The sequence below is a fragment of the Euprymna scolopes genome, chromosome 7 (assembly GCF_053919585.1).
Source record: "Euprymna scolopes isolate OS-2025 chromosome 7, ASM5391958v1, whole genome shotgun sequence".
NCBI classification, from domain to species: domain Eukaryota; kingdom Metazoa; phylum Mollusca; class Cephalopoda; order Sepiida; family Sepiolidae; genus Euprymna; species Euprymna scolopes.
The window spans coordinates 134,685,734-134,705,019 of NC_136488.1; the positions used below are offsets into that span (position 1 = coordinate 134,685,734).

The 19,286-nt window shown below is 33.1% G+C and overlaps 1 long non-coding RNA gene across 1 annotated transcript; it reads left to right on the plus strand.

Moving 5' to 3' along the window:
• The first annotated feature begins 315 nt into the window (after positions 1 to 315).
• On the plus strand, positions 316 to 19,003 carry LOC145279975 (uncharacterized). Its single transcript, XR_013868512.1, has 2 exons — positions 316 to 449; positions 13,055 to 19,003. It is a non-coding gene; the product is annotated as an uncharacterized LOC145279975 (long non-coding RNA).
• Positions 19,004 to 19,286: the final 283 nt, after the last annotated feature.

Below are 19,286 nucleotides of genomic sequence, written 5' to 3' on the forward strand. Positions count from 1 at the left end.
TTTTTTTTTTTTTTTCATGTGTACATAATCGCTAAAAAAAAGTAGAACCTGATTTTTATTTAAATGAACAACTTAAGTCCGTCGGATTAGACTGAGCCCTCCCTCCCGTCTCTCTCTCTCTCTCTCTCTCTCTCTCTCTCTCTCTCTCTCTCTCTCTCTCTCCTTTTATGTCAGACTGATTGTCGAGGGCGAATCCTCGATTTGTATATACCGTGGCAGCAAGTACTATTGTTACGTGCCTAGTCTCCTTCTTCTCTCTCTCTCTCTCTCTCTCTCTCTCTCTCTCTCTCTCTGTTTTTGTCTCTCTTTCTAAATATTCTAAAATATTATCCAATCAGAGAACAGCAAATTTTTAGCCCGAAAACGTAAAAGGAAGAAAACTCTTTTCAAGACTAAATTTAAAAATAAAAACGGAAAACTCCAATAATTAACGAATCGAGTTAAAGTAGGTAAGTTATGTTATTGTTTATAGTTTTCATAATTGTATTTAACTACGTTATAAGTTGTAAATGTTTTCTTGTATTCATATTTCGTCGTACATTTCAATTCTGGTTGCTATTTTTAAAAACTATCGTTTTTCGACAAAGAAATCAGTTATTTGATATGACGGGCGCGTGCAAGGACGAAATTTCGGAAATCGTAATTCACATGGAAACAATGGTATCCTACGTATTCTTCGTATTTTTAAGATGATTATATAAAAAATTACGAAAGTCAATAAGGTAGAAAATTATTTGTTAAAAAAATAAATTGAATTTGATAAAGACGAACGTAAGACACCGTCGAGTTCAAAAGGGAGGTAATTTTCCGTTTCGATTTAAACAAGATAGCCGATATTTTTCACCTGCTACCACGATTAAAGTTTGATTTTTTTTTTTTTTAATAATTCGGTAATATTCAAGTAATTTCGACTGCATAATTTGGAAGCTACCGTTGTAATTTATTAGAATTGACAAAAAAAATCACTAACAACCATGTGTGTGTGTGTGTGTGTGTGTGTGTGTGAAAACTCCATTTATCGACTACAAAATTTCATCTCAATGGTGTAGATGCGTCAATTGATGTTTTTCGTTTGTTTAAAAACAGAAATGATTAATCACAATACTTTATCCGGCGATTTGTCTAAAAAGATAAATAGATAGATAGAAAGAGGTGGGAAAAAATACATCAAATAACTATTCGTGCTTTTTCGTTATAATAGCGAAATCCAATACTCGAAATATTAAATTATTAATAATTCGTCGGTACTTTTACATTTTATCGCCGAAATTGGAGACGCCATTTTATTTCATGCACCTGCTGTCCAAATGCAAGGAAGACACCATTCTTTTAAACTATGGCCGAAGCATGAAATAAATAACAAAAAAATTAAAGTGGAGAATGATTGCTTCCGGAAAGAATGACTTAACCTAAAATTAACATTTATTACTTCCAGAAACGTGGTAAAACCGACATTACTCGAGATAATGAATCTTGACAATATTACTCCAGAGGACATCTATTTTTTTTACAGATAATAACATCAAGATGTTAGGCTTTCTACGGGGGCATGGGCTTCTCGCAGGCTCTCAATTTATCCCTGTGAGAGGGAAATGCGAATGGTTTTAAATGGTGGTGTCCTAGGTGTGTCAGAAACTTTGTGAAAAATATTGAATAATTCGACCCCCTGTCTTTCCTAGCTTATAACTACTCGAAAAATGTAATACAACCCCTTTTTTTTCCAATTAAAGAAGCAAGGACCAAGGTTTCATTTAAAATTTAAAAAATAAAAAATACAAACGTGTTTTTTTTTGTTTGTTTTTTTAAAGGTTTTAAACTTCGGACTTTACAGGTAAATTTAAAAAAAACTATTCTTTTTTTATTGTTTTAAATTAGAATATATTATTTATTGATCTTTTATCTTCAATTTGTGGTATATAAAACATTGGCACATAAATTATTTACTTTTTAATAGACATTTCAAAATGGGGGAGGGCGTGAATTAATTCTTTCCAAGCTTATAACTACTCGAAAAATGTAATTCAAACCCTAATTTTTTTTTCAATTAAAGAAGCAAGGACCAAGGTTTCATTTAAAAACAAAAACAAAAAATACAAACAACGTGTTTAAAAAAAAAAAAGGTTTTAAACTTTGGACTTTACAGGTAAATTTCCAAAAAACTATTCTTTTTTGTTTTAAATTAGAATATATTATTTATTGATCTTTTATCTTCAATTTGTGATATACAAAACATTGGCATATAAATTAATTATTTACTTTTTAATAGACATTTCAAAATAAGGAGCGTGAATTAAAAAAAAAACGTTTGTCTAAAGTATTATATTCGGTTTATTGGAAAGAGCATAAAATTTCACATTGACCCTGAAAATATCGTAAAAATAGAATCAATAGAAAAACTTTGATAGATTTTTAAAGTTTAAACATTGAAAAATACTGAACTCGTAAAATTAATTAATTTCATTACTGTTTTTTAAAAAATAAAAATAATATCTAATATTTCTATTACGTTTTATACAACTTTAATAGTTTATTTTTGGAAGTATAATCCATAAAGAAAATAAACAACCCACTTTTAAAAGAGAAATTACGAGTTTTTTATATTTTATTCGCAGTTTCGTGTTAGGGGTGTCAAAAATTCCTACAAAAATTCTGGTACACCTACAACTTTTCAATAAATGTTTTTACAATTATATTTCGATTCCCAGTTTAAAAAGAAACAATAAAAAAAAAAACAACCAACTTCGTTAACAAAAGAAAAAAAAACAATCATTTAAATTAATTTGTTGTTGACCCTTCAAACTTGCTTTAAAATTATTTATTTGTTCAAAAAAAAAAAACCTATATTATAAAAATCCAATGTATCTTTCATTACAAAATTGTTTTAATAAAATTATATTTTCTTATGCAAACTTTTCAATAAATGTTTTTACAATTATATTTTGATAAATTTTTATACAATAAATGTTTTGGTTTTCATTTCCCATTTTCATTAATTAAATCGAAACATTTCCAATTAAACAATTAGGGATATATGTTCTTTTTCACTTTCCTTATTTACTTTTTGTCATAGTTCTTTCCGGAAGTTTAATTTTTTTGTTATTTATTTCATGCTTCGGCCATAGTTTAAAAGAATGGTGTCTCCCTTGCATTTGGACAGCAGGTGCGTGAAATAAAATGGCATCTCCAATTTTGGCGATAAAGTGTAGAAGCACCAATTCGTCTAATAATGTGATAAATTTCTTCAGTTAAAATATCTGTTGAAAGATGTTTCGTCGGGGACAACAACTCAGCTATCACCATCTCGAAAACAGTGGAAATTATGCAACAATGAAATCCTTCAGAAAATATGTTTAATTATTAATGAAAATAGATTCCCAAATTGTGAGTTATGCCAGGATTACTACATGGCCCTTTTAAACCCAAATTGCACGATTTTTTGCCTTTTTTTGAAGCAGCTTGTTATTGAAAAAATATTTGGCTTTTTTTTATTTTGTTTATAAGATGCTTTCTTGGGACCCTTAAAAATAAATTAAACGGGATCGCCAATTTATAGAAAGGGTTACCAATTTACATCCCATAATAAAGAAATAAAAAGAAAATCAGGAAAAGACGGCACTCGATAAAGAATATGAAATTGGCAAGTTTATGTAAAATAAATAACATTTATTTACATGAAAGAAGTATTAAAATAAAGTGTTCAAACATAAGTATTTTCTTGTGTTTGAACGTTTTAAATGAATGATTATTGGTGTGTGGATTTTATGAGCATGGCACAAGGCTTGAAAGCACTGATTTTTATAATAAATGTGCCGCACGAGGGCTTGGAGTCACTATGGCTATTTTCTGATGGAAACCGTAATTCGTATAAGTGAATATGTGTGGGTGGGTGTATGTGTGTGTTCGTATTGTAAGGACAGTGGTTTGGAATGAATATTTAAAAGAAGGTTTGAGGGGTTTGTATTACTGCACACATAAATTCAAAAAAGTTGTCAAACAAATATATAACAAATAAATGTTATCAAAGGCAAGATAAGTTACTTTTCTACCTAACTGGATTTGTTTTTAGTGTTTTTTTTTTAATGTAACATGTTTATTCAACTCTGGAAACATATCGTGTTTACCAATATATTGGAAAGTTAAAAATGTTGCCGACTCTCTCTTTGACATGGTAAGTTTGGGAAAAGAAGTTAAAAATAAAAATATCTAGACAAAATACTGTTAGAAACTCGCTCAACATATGTTACCGTGACATAGGCTGACATATATTCGGTGGGTTTTTAACAGTATTTTGTCTAGTTTTTTATTTTTAATTCCTTTTCCCAAACTTACTATGTTAAAGAGAGAATTGGGTGCCATTTTAAATTTTCTAATACATCAGTAAACACTGTATGTTTTTCGAGCTGAATAAACGTATTACATTGAATAAAAGCACTAAAAACATATCCAGTTAGGTAGAAAAGTAACTTATCTTACCTTTGATAACATCTATTTGTTATATATTTGTTTTTTGAAAACTTTTTCGAATCTATGTGTACAGTGATACAAACCCAGTTTGAGTTCTCACTCGATGTAGTAAATTTCCACGATGGGTATTGTAGTTCACCTGTGTCCTGCATGAAATCATGACAGGTATTTTAATGTCTCACGAAGATTGAGCTTCTCCAGGCACATGTTGCACTTGAGAATTTGGAGAGAAACTGGTTTGATTTTGGCGGGTAAATGGCTTTATAGTGTCCACTTATTGCTTCGGGACTGATCACCGTATTCAAGCATGAGAGAGCATAACATAGTTCTTTTTCTTTTATATATGCATGTGGTCACATCACGACATCATGTTTCTATGCGTTTTTAATAACGTTTAGACATTTCAAAGTGGCAATCGCAGTGAAATGTTCCTGCCTGTCATTTATTCTGGCCAGACATAGCGATTGCTACAGGTCTTATATATATGAGAAACTAATCCTCAACTCTCAATTCGGAAATAATTGTTGTTATTTTCTCTAACACATAGTTGCCTAAAAAAAGAAAGAATGTTATATGGGGGAAGGGGGGTGATTAACTAAGGTTACTTGCTTTAAAAATATGAAAATGTTGGAATATATCATTAATATTCCTTAGCGCAAGTATTTTTATCCCCCCCAAAAAAATATCCTTCAGAAACATGAAAATGCATTATTTTTGTAACGATGCAGTAATATTTAACTAATCGTAACATAACAATTAAGTAGATAATATTGCTTTTAGTTTAAAATTAACATAAAACAGTCATTGTTTTTTAATGAAAACTCCATTTTTCAATTGTCAGATTTTGCTATGATAATGAAGAAGAACCTAGGTTTTACCGAACGCAATAAAATTTATTGTATCGATCTTTTCAGGTTTTACACTTTTTTGTGTCTTTTTTTATTATTATTTGTTTTATATTTTTATCATTGCCTTCAAAACCTTGTAAATCAGACGGATTCGGCCTGGGGCCAGTATTTACCTGATGCGAAGCTGTCATATGTTTGCCAACTTAAAAATCTAAAATTAAGTAAAACCATAGTTAAAAGCTCTCGCTAACTGACCTGTGTATTTTTATTAGCTTCATTTTTGTCAAACCTTAAATGCTGCACAAATAGAATAAATTTTCTTGCATTTGGTAAAAGTTATTCATTGTAAATATTTTTCACTCCGTTTTCTTATAAACTGCTCTAGACAATGGCCCTTTATCCTTTGCAAACTTTTATTCTAACTAAAAAATACAATCTATTCATGATTAAAAATCATTTTTTTGAACCACCTCGTTGTAAGCATGTCGACCATAATTTCTATATAATGGATTGAAGTAATTGTACATAATCGTCCTTCAAAATTTAAAAAAATGTAAAGTCTTTAAACTGTGAAAAATAATTTGATTTTTGTTTTGCATTTTAGTTTACGAGGGGCGTGCAATAAGTAATGCCCCTGATCCACTTCTCATAGCAGTAGAGCAACGAAACTTGGCACAGTTATTAGTCTTTCTCTACATAGGAACCACCCAGAGTTATGCATTTCTCCCATCGTTTGATGCAGCTCTGGAGACCGTTTTTTTAGAACACCCCAGGTTTGTCTTCCAACCACGACGTGACCTCAGAAATCAAGGCTGCGTCATCTGGGAAACACTTTCCTTTCAAAAACAACTTCATGGCTGGGAAGAGGTGAAAGTCAGAGGGTGCAAGGTCACGAGAGTAGGGAGGATGAGGAGGAATTCATAACCACACGCCCATGCTTCTGATCTGGCGACATGCGAGTTGTGGACCAAAGCTGATCTTGCCCCGCCTCTTGATTTTGATAGCTTCCCTTAATTTCCTCAAAAGTGAAGCATAATAGGCTCCTGTAATTGTGGTACCCTTTGCCAGGAAATCTGTCATCACTACTCCATCCTTGTCCCAGAAGACTGTGAGCATGACCTTGTCAGCGGAGAGCTGCACCCTTACCTTCTTTGGAGGTGGTGAGTCCAAGTGCTTCCACTGCATTGACTGGGCTTTAGTCTCTGGATTATAGTGATGGACCCAGGTTTCATCCTGTGTAATCAGTCTTTTGAAAAACTTTGACTCATCTTCTTGGCACATCCCCAAATTCATCCTTGAGCACTCGACACGTTCTCGCTTCTGGAATGGTGTGAGCAACCTGGGAATCCATCTGGCAGACACCTTATGCATATGCAAATGGTCATGAATGATAGTTTTCACAGACCCTGTATTAATCTTGACATCTTGGGCTATTTGGCGAATAGTAATGTGCGGATCTTCCAAAATGGCAGCCTTTACTTGACGGACAGATGCCTCATCAATGGCAGAAAGGGGGCAACCAGGTCTGAGAGATGTTTCCACAGACTTCCGGCCATGTTTGAATTCACGATGCCAGCGTTTTACAAGGTCATATGATGGGGCATTATCACCATAAGTTTCTTTCATTTCATCAAAAGTCTCCTGTGATGTGCGTCCTTTCAAATACAAAAACTGGATCACTGCTCAACATTTAATAGGCTCCATTTCACACCTGACTCAGTTCAAACACCTATAAAACAGAAACCACAATTAGTTCAGAGCTGTAATTTGCCACATAATCCGTAGAGATATAAATCATTGCACATGCAAAATTTCAGCTAAATCAGACAACTGGAAGTGGGTCAGGGGCATTACTTATTGCACGCCCCTCGTAAGGGATAAATGACAGTTATTGACTAACATTTATTCTAGTAAAACTCACATAATTACATCCCCCTCTCTCTCTCTCTCTCTCTCTCTCTCTCTCTCTCTCTCTCTCTCTCTCTCTCTCTCTCTGAATTACTGAATATTTTCTTATGATTCAAAACAGGGGTCTCCAAACTATGACTCGTGAGCCAGATCCGGCCTACCAAAGTCTGTAATCTAACCCACTAAATTCTTATGAAAAACGTAAAAATATTCAGGAAAAATTTTTTAAGGGATACTTGTGCACTTTTGATACCATGCTGAAATAATAACATTATTTTGAAAGCCATCGATTGTTCTATGTTAACCAAAATATTTTAGTAAACATTCCTTTGTTTCAATAACATTCTTTCTGTATACCTTTTTCTATATAAGCTACAAAACAATAATGATGTTCATTATCTAACATTTTACTTTTTTAATGACAATAGTCGATGTTCTAAAGTGACTATCAACAAGGTGTTGCCTCGGCATAATATAACACATTAATCTGACTGAATTTGCTATGAAATTACATCCATGTGGATGTGTTCATGAGAATCTGCAAATGCTGTATATACAAATCGGGAGGAATGTCTTACATACCAAACAGTGCACTTTTGTGGAGCATGCACATGTTACCAAAGTGTTTTCAAAAGAAGAGGGAGACGATCTGTCAAGGCAAGATTGATGTAAAAATAGAGAGAGATGGTCTGTGAACACGGTTCAGCTGCCAGCTAGGGTGAACAAAGAGTGTGTCTGCTAAGGTATGTCTGTCGAGGCCTAACTTCAAAGAAAGAGAGAATCTTCCATTTGTCACTTTTTACAGATTATAGGACAGTCGACCGTCATTACAAAGGGTTTGGATTACAAACTCAGTTTGGAAAACGCCCTAGTTATTATCCGTGCAAGCTTCATTTTCTGTAAGTGATATTCAGTATGACTTTTCATGGTTTTCGTTCAACTGGTGATTTTTTTAACTGTTGTAACTGAGTATATCTGTCAGTTTATGAATAATTCAAGAGAGAGTAGTATAATTGTGCTTGACATCTCAAAGGCATTTGACAGAGTATGACATTCTGGTGTTCTACACAAACTTCAAGTATTGGCAGTAAGGTTCTTGATATTATTAGGTCTTTTCTTTTTAATTGAAGCTTGTGAGTAACTTTGGATGGTGTTTTCTTGTTCTCTTTTTTATCAATGATGGTGTTTCTTGGTGCTGTATTCTAGACCTGGCATTGTTTCTTCTCTATATCAATGAGTTTTCTGAGAATATTATTCAGAAGATTTAGATCTATGCTGATGATTTTCATAGATGATTCTGCTTTTGAAGAGAGATCGACTCTGAAACTATTGCTCTGAGCACATTCTCACACCTGAGTATTCTCTATCTATACTAATCAACTGTCAGACCATGTATGGGGAGTACCATTGTCATATTTGGGCTGATAAATCTTGCTCTAATTTGAGGGTTTTTGATAAGGTGCAGAAACTTATCTGTAATTTGATTGGCCTCCATCCTTTCTTCTCTACATACACACACACTCTCTCTCACACACACACACACACACAAACACACTGACATTTGACGTTACTAGTTTTAATCTTTTCTATAAATACTATTATAGTATTTGTGCCATTCCTTTGTTTCAGTTTGTTAAATTCGTTTGGCTAGTAATCGCCATCAACTCTGTTTTCATACCTTATTTTAATTCTCCAATAGTTTCTTTTTAAGAACTGTAACGTTTCTTTCTGCTGGTTGTTTTCCTCTTATGTAGCATTGGTTTGTTTAAAACTAAGACAAATAGGCATCTCCTGTCTTTGTGTTAATCCTCTTTCATTCTTGTTAGCTCATAACACCAAGAAGCTTTATGCTTTGTCTGTAGCGATTTGGATAAAAAAAAAGGTTTGCAACTGGAGTAAGTAATGCTATAAGTTCTCTCTTCAATAATTTTGAATAGGGTATATTGCATTCACCAAATATTGAACAATAAAGTGTCTTAGTTGCATTAAATCGAAGATGTATCCATGTTCTTGCTTGCTTTATTTTCAGAAGTCGGTCTTGGTAGGATTAAGAGTGTTTTACAAGGAAAGGTATACTATTGTTATCCAGACAGAGTTAGCAGTAAGGTTAAGGGACAATTATTTGGGGGGATGGGGAGGGAGAGCGACTGTTGCCACTCGAACTTCAGTTTAGTGGTAGAGTTTCAAACTTTCTTTGTTTGAGGGAGGATATAATTTGTTTTTTTTATATTTCCCACCAAGAAAACATGCACAATGTATCTCCTTTAAACAAGAAAAAAGGCTGGGTATATGTCCTTAAACCTTTTAATACCACAAGGCTGCTTCCATACTAATTACAACATGGTAATTTTTAAGTCCAATATAAAAAAAAAATCTTGGTGAGCCATTAACTTAAACAATCAAATTCTGACCATTTCACTTGTTGTTCATCACAAACTGGGCACGTCACTGTAATCCAGCGATGCATTTTGGGGGTGCTGGCAATGGTCCTGTTGTCATAACTTGGATCGGTAGAGAGCATGAGTTGTACAGTGGCAGATCTGATCTCGCTCATTGAACATTGTGTCGCTTTCAGACATGATAGAAGGCTCCTATCACTCTTGAGATTTGTACACAACTTGGCCAACTAGTAGATGGTCTGCAACAAAAAAAAAAGAAAACGAGTTCTCATAAGGGAAATGGAATAATGTCATCTTTTCTAGAGCGGCAATTTTATCGTTCCACCCTGTAATTTATTCAATTTTTATTTTTATCATGTTTTCATCTTGTTAAATTGTCAACTGAGTCTGAGTTCATTTTGAAAGTTGTAGGGCAACATGACATGGCCTTTGCTGGAAACACACTCAAAGACTATGAAAGAACATGCAAGAGTTCATGTGGACTATAGCCCTATGTTTCTTCACATTTGGATTCTGGTAGAAGTTCTTGTCATCTGAAAAGAACCAGAACAATCTCAACCTGACTGGGTGTTTTACCTTGTCAAGATGTTGTTTAACTTTTTGTTATGAAGTAAGCATATTCACTAAAATTAAAAGTGTTGCAGAAAATCCGAGCTCAAAACAATTCTAAGTGCAATGGAATAAAATTTGTGAAATGTGCCACTTGCCTATGAAACCAAATTAATAACGGACAATCGGTATACAAATTCAGAAAATTGGATTTCACCTTCAATTTCAACTCATTTTTTTTTTTTTTGGTTAGATTTGATTTGACTAAATTTGGATGCCAACAAAATTTAATATTTTAATGTATATTAATATTTTTTTGTTTCGTTAATGTTTTTTCAGCTTACTTCAAGATAGATTACTATTTTCAGTGATGGGTGATTTATTTAATAATGTTGGTGTTTTTTTTAACTTAATGTGCATGAAATTGTGTGGCTCTATGCATAATAAACGTAGTGCCATCTTAAAGTAGAAGCTACTCATTAATATAGTGGACTTAATATAGGTTTCAATTATCTTTTATAAAGAATGTAAGGTGAAAGCTTAGTGGATGAAATGTTTGCCTTATTATCGAATTGCATTTTCGTCTGTTTTTGCATGGTACAAATTTAAGCTTTCCCTATGGATTTCTTAGTAAAATAAAAATATAACCTGATCTCTAATGTGTTAATTATCATATTACAAAAATTCAATATGCTAGCTGTTGAAATGAATCGTATATGAACAGTTCAAATTGATTTTTCATGTCAATTTTGAAATTTTTCAAGACTTAATGGGATTAAGGCTAGCTCAGTCAAATAAGTATTGTTTCAATTATAATTTTCACTGAATACAAGATGATGTTACATTCATAAGAATTTTCACTTGTTCAAAGCCTGCATTTCTGGTTACACACTGAAATTTAGACTCTCAATCAAAAAGGACGTTTTCCTTATTTCCCACTAGCTTTAAAGTCATAATCGGTGATTAATTGAGTTACCAGAATAAATTTGGTGCCATTGTTTTGCAAATGTCTGCGTACATTCTAAAAAACTTGTAAATTAAATAAAAAAAATACATTTGTCCCTACAATGTGTCTTGAGTTGGAAGCCATGTTTAGTTTCAGAACAGTTTCCGATGGTTATTTTTTTTATTTTATTTTTTTTTACATAGGCATAACCACTTATCAAAGTCCAGAGATCACTCAAGGATAAGAGTTAAGAGTGTACAGTAGTCAATTGGACAATATAGTAATCGTTTGTAATGGAAATTCGGTAAATTTGTTAACTTAAGTGGAATGGTTCATCAAGAACTTGTTTACGTTGGACTTGAAGACAATCAGATTGTAGTCAGCTGGAAACAGGAAAATGGAAGACAGTTCCACAGGCGTCCACTTCTAAGAAAGAAGCTTTGTTCATGGAATTTACGTTTAGGTTTAGGCACAGATAAAAAGTGAGCATAATTATTGATAGTGTTTTCAGCTAAATGAGTGTTTCTTTTGAAAGTTTGGTGAGAGGGGATCATAGATTGAAGCTCAGTCAAGCACTTGCCATGAAAATAACAATAAAGCAGAGACAAACTCGCAGCATCTCTTCTGTGAGATAGAGGTTGCAGGAAAGAGAAAAGGACATCTCATACAAAGCTATGAAGTCCTAGAGATGACTGGTTCTCAGTAGATAAGGCCTTTTTGAAGATAATGGTTATTTCTCTTACCCCTGTGATATGTCATGAAACGGTCTGTATCTGAAAGAAACTGCATTCAGTAGTATTTTAAGCTTGTATTCAAACACTTATTAGCTTGGTTTACTTTATCAACATGTTCAGAGAACGTCAGTACATCGTCTACTCACCATTTTCTTTTATAGACTTCTTTTTTTTTACTGCAAGTTAAATTTACAGTTAAAATTAAAACTCATTTTAGTCATGTAACATGTTACTTCTCTACCACATCTTCCAATTTTCCTGTACAAATTATTTGTTGCGAAAACTAAGTGTTATTGAGGAAGGGAAAGATGGTGTCTGCTTATTTCGAGTGAATGTTCATATTTACGGCACATCAGCTCTTTTGGGGAGGTTTATAAAATAAAAGCGGAATGTACCATTTTATATGTGCTTCACATCTCTTAACCATGACGTCTCGTCTGGAACAAAAGCTCAAAAAAATAATGCAAGTCTCATTCTCTCGATAATTAAGACTTTATTTGTTTCACAGTCGAATGTGATGCCCTGTTCTCTGCCTATCCTTAGAAGGAGGGTGGGAATTTCTCTATTGATTCATCTTCCGTACATAGCTATCTCTTGTCCCTTCCCAAGAATCTTCATCCTCTACTCAATTCTCAAACTGAAGACCATAGACTAACTCCTCCAGCACGTACCCACCCCTCCTTTTTTATATTGGAAATAGGGTGTGTGCGCATGATCTCCAAACACCTGCACCCAATATGTTCACAATGCGTCAGAGCAGTGTCACCGGGTTTTGACCCCCATTTCACCCAACAACAACCTACACTAATCGCACTATTCATGTCATCAACTCCATAACATACATTTGTATAATCATAATTCTCTTGGAGCCATAGAAAGAAATGCATGCTGAAATAAAACAAATAAAAAACTGGGAAGAAAGGAGTATTTATTACTGAAAACGAGTGTGATGCATTGAGGATACATGTTTACACAAAAAAAGAGAAAAGAAATGGGCAACTTGAAGACAACCAACATGAACAAATTCTTGATCCCCTTAAGGAATCCAACTTATCAAATTTCCACTACTATCGATAACTGACATGTTCCCGTTGACCATTGTACACTCATTAACCCTTACCCTCGAGTGACCCTCGGGCCTTGATAAGTGGTGACTCCTAAAAAAAGTGTAATAAATAAAATTTTATTTTATTTTTTTCTTTACAGATGTTCCCGTTTTAAGGTGTTTGATGAATTGGATGGATCATCATTTTCTTTGTGATTTACTATTTTTTAATATGGAACACAAAAAGTGAAATCTATTGTAAGGAATATCTTATAAAAGAAATAAGAAAAAAAAATCAATTGATTTTAAATTCTAATAAAGCTTTAAACATCAATATAGGAAAATATTTTTATTATAACAGGAATTTTTCATTTACAAGAAACTATACAGGAGGCAACATGATGGAAGAACACACCCAAGAGGATCAATATTCTTGTGAAGTGCCTGATTCTTCTTTTGCTTATGAATCAACTTTGGTAGAACACATAGAAATACACACCAAAGACAATCCATATAAATGTCAAATATGTGATTATTCTTGTTTGTATAAATCCTCATTTGCAAAGCATATTCGAACACATAGTGGAGAGAAACCATATTCTTGTAATGTATGTGAATATACCTGTTCTCAAACATCAAGCTTAGTAACCCATATGCAAACACATACCGGAGAAAAGCCATTTTCTTGTGAACTCTGTGACTATTCTTGTTCTCGTAAATCAAGTCTACTCCGGCACATGCGAACACATACTGGAGAAAAGCCAAATATCTGCAAACTATGCGGATATTCTTGTTCTCAGAAATCAAATCTAGCAGCACATATACGAACACACACTGGAGAAAAACCATATTCTTGTGACATATGCGCGTTTTCTTGTGCTGAAAAATCAAGTTTAGCCAAGCATATGCGAAGGCATACTGGAGAAAAGCCATATTCTTGTGAGGTGTGTGACTATTGTTGTTCTCGAAAATCAAGTTTAATTAGGCATATGAGGACACATACAGGAGATAAACCATTTTCTTGCGAAGTATGTGAATATTCTTGTTCTGTGAAATCAGATCTAGTCATACATGTGCGAACACATACAGGAGAAAAGCCATATTCTTGTACAGTATGTGACTATTCTTGTTCTGAACAGTCAAATTTAGTCAAACATATTCGGAAGCATACAGGAGAGAAACCATATTCTTGTAATCTATGCGGATATTGTTTTTCTCAGAAATCAAGTTTGTGCAGTCATATGCGAAGACATGCAGAGAAAGATAACAAAGTTTCAAAACCGCAAGAATGATTTAAAAACATGGTCTCTGAAAGTTATGGTAGGAGCAACTTGCTTAATACAAGGGTCTTAGATACTTCAGCAATGAAAAGTGCAGGTTCTGTCACATAGGAGTAGAGACTGTGAACCACCTGACATCTAGTTGTTAGGATCTACTGAGGACAGCAGACACAATAAATGCAATATGACACAATAAAGTGTGTAAATATCTTCATGGGATCATCTAATTCAGCAGCAAATCTTGAAACATATAAGAAAGAACTATTGAAAATAAGTTATATACACAATCCACTACGACAATGCAATAACTATATCTACATATCTAAAGAAAACAACTGTGAAACCTGACATAGAGTAAGAAAAAGACAAGAGTAAGAAAATAGTAACCCTAATGATGCTGGCTGAAATAAAACTGAGAGGAATAAGATAACTACATATAAAATCTTATGTATAGCATGAAAAACAAAAACGTAAGTTCATGTTCAGAAATGGCTTTAATAAAGAGAAATGCAAAAAATATGAAATATCAGAACTTCAAGACTGGCTTGACAACAACATGGTTCCTGAAATAAATAAGCATTATACCGATTGGCTTAATGTCTAACAAAATATTCAGACACAATCTCTGGAAGACCAACTTGGAGTGAAATACAGGCAACAGTCATGAAATGGATACTGTTTACTCATAAGAGAGCTCTCAGATATAAATTAAAATTGTAATGAAGTTAAGTGTTACCTCCAAGAAGAAACTTCATGATCTCTAAAAGTAACTGAAGTAAAAGTATAAAAGAAGAAATGACTGCAATTTATTTTTTCCCAGAAATCAAATTTAGTCATAACTGTTTTGGGGTTTGTATTACTATACACATAGATTCGAAAAATTTCTCAAAAACAAACATATAACAAATAAATGTTATCAAAGGCAAGATAAGTTACTTTTCTACCTAACTGGATATGTTTTAGTGCTTTTATTTAATGTAACATATTTATTCAGCTCAAAAAGCACAGTGTTTACCGATGTATTGGAAAATTTAAAATGGCGTTCGACTCTCTCTTTGACCCGGTAAGTTTGTGAAAAGAAGTTGTAAATAAAAAAAAAATCTAGACAAAATACCGTTAGAAACTCGCTCAATATATGTTACCATGACATAGTCTGACATATATTCGGTGGGTTTTTAACAGTATTTTGCATATTTTTTTAATTTTTAACTTCTTTTTCCAAACTTACCATGTCAAAGAGAGAGTCGGGCGCCATTTTAAATTTTCCAATACATCCGTAAACACTATATTTTTGGAGCTGAATAAACATGTTACATTAATAAAAACACGAAAAACATATCCAGTTAGGTAGAAAAGTAACTTATCCTGCCTTTGATAACATTTAGTTGTTTTTTGACAACTTTTTCGAATCCATGTGTACAGTAATACAAACCCCTATTTTTTATGGAAATCAATCCAGAAAAGACATGAAGGCACTTGATGTAAGCGTTATATTGTCAAACGTATATAACAGTGTGTATATATGTTTTCCTGTTTCTCTGATCGTCTAATTTCATGTATGTTGAAGTTGTTGGTTACACTTTGCTCCAATGCTAATGAATATATAGATAGACATAGATTTATATATACTGGTTGAAATATGCAGTGGTTAAAATGACAAGTTATCAGTTTCACTTGTTTGATGGAATGTAAAATAAATAATTTTTCTATGCAATTTAAATCCTGATTCTTTAATATAGAGGGGAAAAAATACAATGAATTGATTTCATTTTACTTGTATTTTTGTTATCGGTGTTGAAAATTAATTATACGTGTATAAAATATGGTTAAAATATGCCATAAAATAAGACGCCAGTTATCAAAGCAATACTTTTATTTACATTAATTCGATCTGATTACTTTGACAAGATAGCATGGATATATGGGTGTGTTTGATGATGTGGTGTTGGTGTGACTGGCAGACGCTCTTGCTGGGTTTTCTCTCATTGTTCTACTTCTGCTTTTTATTGACGTTTTGTGAATCAGAACTTGTGTCGTTTTTCTTTGTTTTTGTATTTTAGGCCATTTTTCAGGACATCCCAAAACAAGATCTGGAATGCAGGTCGATTCCTTTGTAATTGATGTCATCATAGACAGCAATCACTCTCAAATCTGGCATTGCCAGGCTCATATAAAAGCATGTGTGCACATACATCCAATATTTTCTGGCATTGCCTGTCACAATCCAACGTAACTAAAAAAAATACTACTTCAAGGTCAAAAACTTGCCAATGACAAGTTTTAAATAGAATAGATTCTGATACAAAAAAAAAAACAGCAATTCTTTCTTCTTTGTCAAAAACATCGCTCATAGAATGTGAGGCCTAAAATATAAAATAAAGGAACTGATAGTTACGTGGCTGTTAAAAGTAAACTTAGGATCCATTTACTACTCTTTAAATTATAATGTGGGGTTGAGTTAGTAAAAAAACTTTTGAAACTCGAACTACAAATAAATGCCCGATCATATTTTCTTCAATATTCTCCTTTACATCTTCATAATTTTCCATCCCTTCTTTACACATTGGGGTAAAGCCAAAATCTTGCCAAACGTGTTACTTATTTTTTTTTTTTTTTTTGCTATGAAATCAAGGTTGGTGATAAATACTGTTATGCATGCTAGATAAAACACCTTTATTTGTAAAGTATAGTGCTATGAAAAATTGTCATTGAATTCTACCAAAAATGAGAGAGAATAAATAATAATATAACAGAATAAAAATAGAATGTGGAAGCCAAATAAGAACAATCGTCAGCAAAAGAATATTACCTGTGTCTCGTTTTATAGTGAAATCACTTTTGGTTAGGTACGAGGTATCTTCAATAAGTTTCCAGACTTTTTTTGTATGGGAACTTTTGTTGATAGTACACATATGAAACTGTAGTCCCTTTCGAAGTAATCTCCTCTGGCTGCAATGCACTTGTTGCACTGTTCCAACAACTTCTGGAAGTCCTTGTGTGAGCATGTCAATGAATCTCGTCACGACCATTTTCATCTCCTCAATTATCTCATAATGACATTCTCTAAGAATTTCCCTAAGTTAAGGAATAAACAAAAGTCACAGGGAACTGTCCTGATGCTCCTTGGTCAAATAGTGTGTGACAAGGATGGAGTTGTGGACTGCACCCTTGGGGCAAACTTTGTGCAAATCTTCCACATCTTCAGCTCATCGCGAATAATTGTGTATATCGTTCCCACACTGATAAATTACACTTATTGTCTCTATAGACACACGTCTGTCCTTATTCATGAACTTCTTTATTTGGCCAATCAACTCTGGTGTTCTTACTTAGTTACTCCTCCCATACCTCTCATCATCCCTCACATCTTCCTTGAATCCCTTATGCTAATCAAAAACTGATGCTCGATTCATGCAAGATGGTTCAAAAGCAGTCTGAAGCATTTTGTGACATTTTTTCAAGTCTAAAACATAATTTTATTGCATATCGCTCTTCTAAAGTCTCCTCACATCAAGATTGCATTTTTGAAATTCACCAGCTATGATAATCAGGTTTTATTCCAATTTCTGCTGTAGTTGTTCATTTGAACCTTAAATCATAAAACTTGGTGAGTTATTTCATATGATGTATAGCAATAACATACTGAATTTTCAAGAGTCTATGACAATTTTAAACGTCTGGAAACTGATTGAAGTACATGCTTTCCATACTGGAGGAAACCTAGTTTATTGTGAAACATCCTCTTAGTTTATGTTTAGATTAAATCTGATCTACAAAAACTTGACAAATTATTGATCTACAAATAAAACGTGACAAATTATTTATCTCCTTTTCACTACGAGAAGATGTGACACAAGGGTCGGAAAGTGGGATTGAAGAGTTAGTGCCCCTAAGGAGGAACATTGTCCTGCAAAGAAATTCCTAGACAACTCTGTCGGCATTCCCCGGTAGAGGTTTCTCAAGTGACTAACAATAAACCAACCCCTTCTCAAAGTCAAACTTGCGAGGGTGGACCTCCTAGAACTGCACTGGACTAGCAACAACGCAGTCAACAGAGAAAGGGATATTTTATAGATGGCTTAGACGCTGTTGATAGAAAGACTGGGAAAGATTTTCAACTATGGTTGAATGTAACTTTACACGCATTTACACATGTAGACCCAATACATTGTAGTATATTACATTACAAGGAACATAGGACAAGTAATAACTCGACTTTTTGTTTTGTAACAAAGGCATGTCATTCTCCTGCTATGCGTGACAGCTTGTACATGATTGTCTTCTTTAATGCGCTCCTTTTATAGTTTTTTTTTCTTTATAGCAATGTCATTTAGCATTTTGAAGGCATTGGTATTCTGTTACGTGAAATATTCATTACGAATTAGGGAACATAGTCCTGAATTATGATATGTTTAAAAGTATTAAACTATGAAAGTATATATGGCAAATATTGCGAAAAAAAATTAAAATAATGTATCACTCTCAAAAAATAAAAACCTCAGATTTTTGTTTTAATTTAATTATTTTTACTGCACAATAATTTATATTAGTTTGAAATGGGTTAAAAATTTTTAAAAAATATTGTTAATAACTGTTTTTGGTAGAAAATTTTTTTTTTTAAGTCCAATATTAAGGGGAGAGGTGTAATAGTTGATGTGTGTTATAACGAGGAATGGACGATCCTTATCAATGCCAGCATCATATCAGCGATTTGCACGTGGATAAAAATCGCTCACACCTCACCAAAAGCAAAAATAATAAAAGTCTCAGATTCTGCATAATAGTCAAACGAACTTTAACATTTATAATAAAGTTTTATTTAACAATAAAGATGAATCATTTTTTGTTGTATTTTTATATGCATGTGCCGTGTGAACACACGAGGGAAAGATTAAGTCATTAAATGATTTACAAGATGTTCATAGTTCTTGGAAATAGATGTTGGGTTTTTAGAACCAGGAATAGTCGTGAGGACTTTATATAGGTTTCTTAAATAGAGTCTGATAGGACTTGAGTAAAAAAAAATTGTACCAAAAAGAGAAAAAACTTCCTCCGACATAAGCAATCATGTTTTCATTAGAGAAAAATGTTTCTTTTTTTTTTACAAAACGAA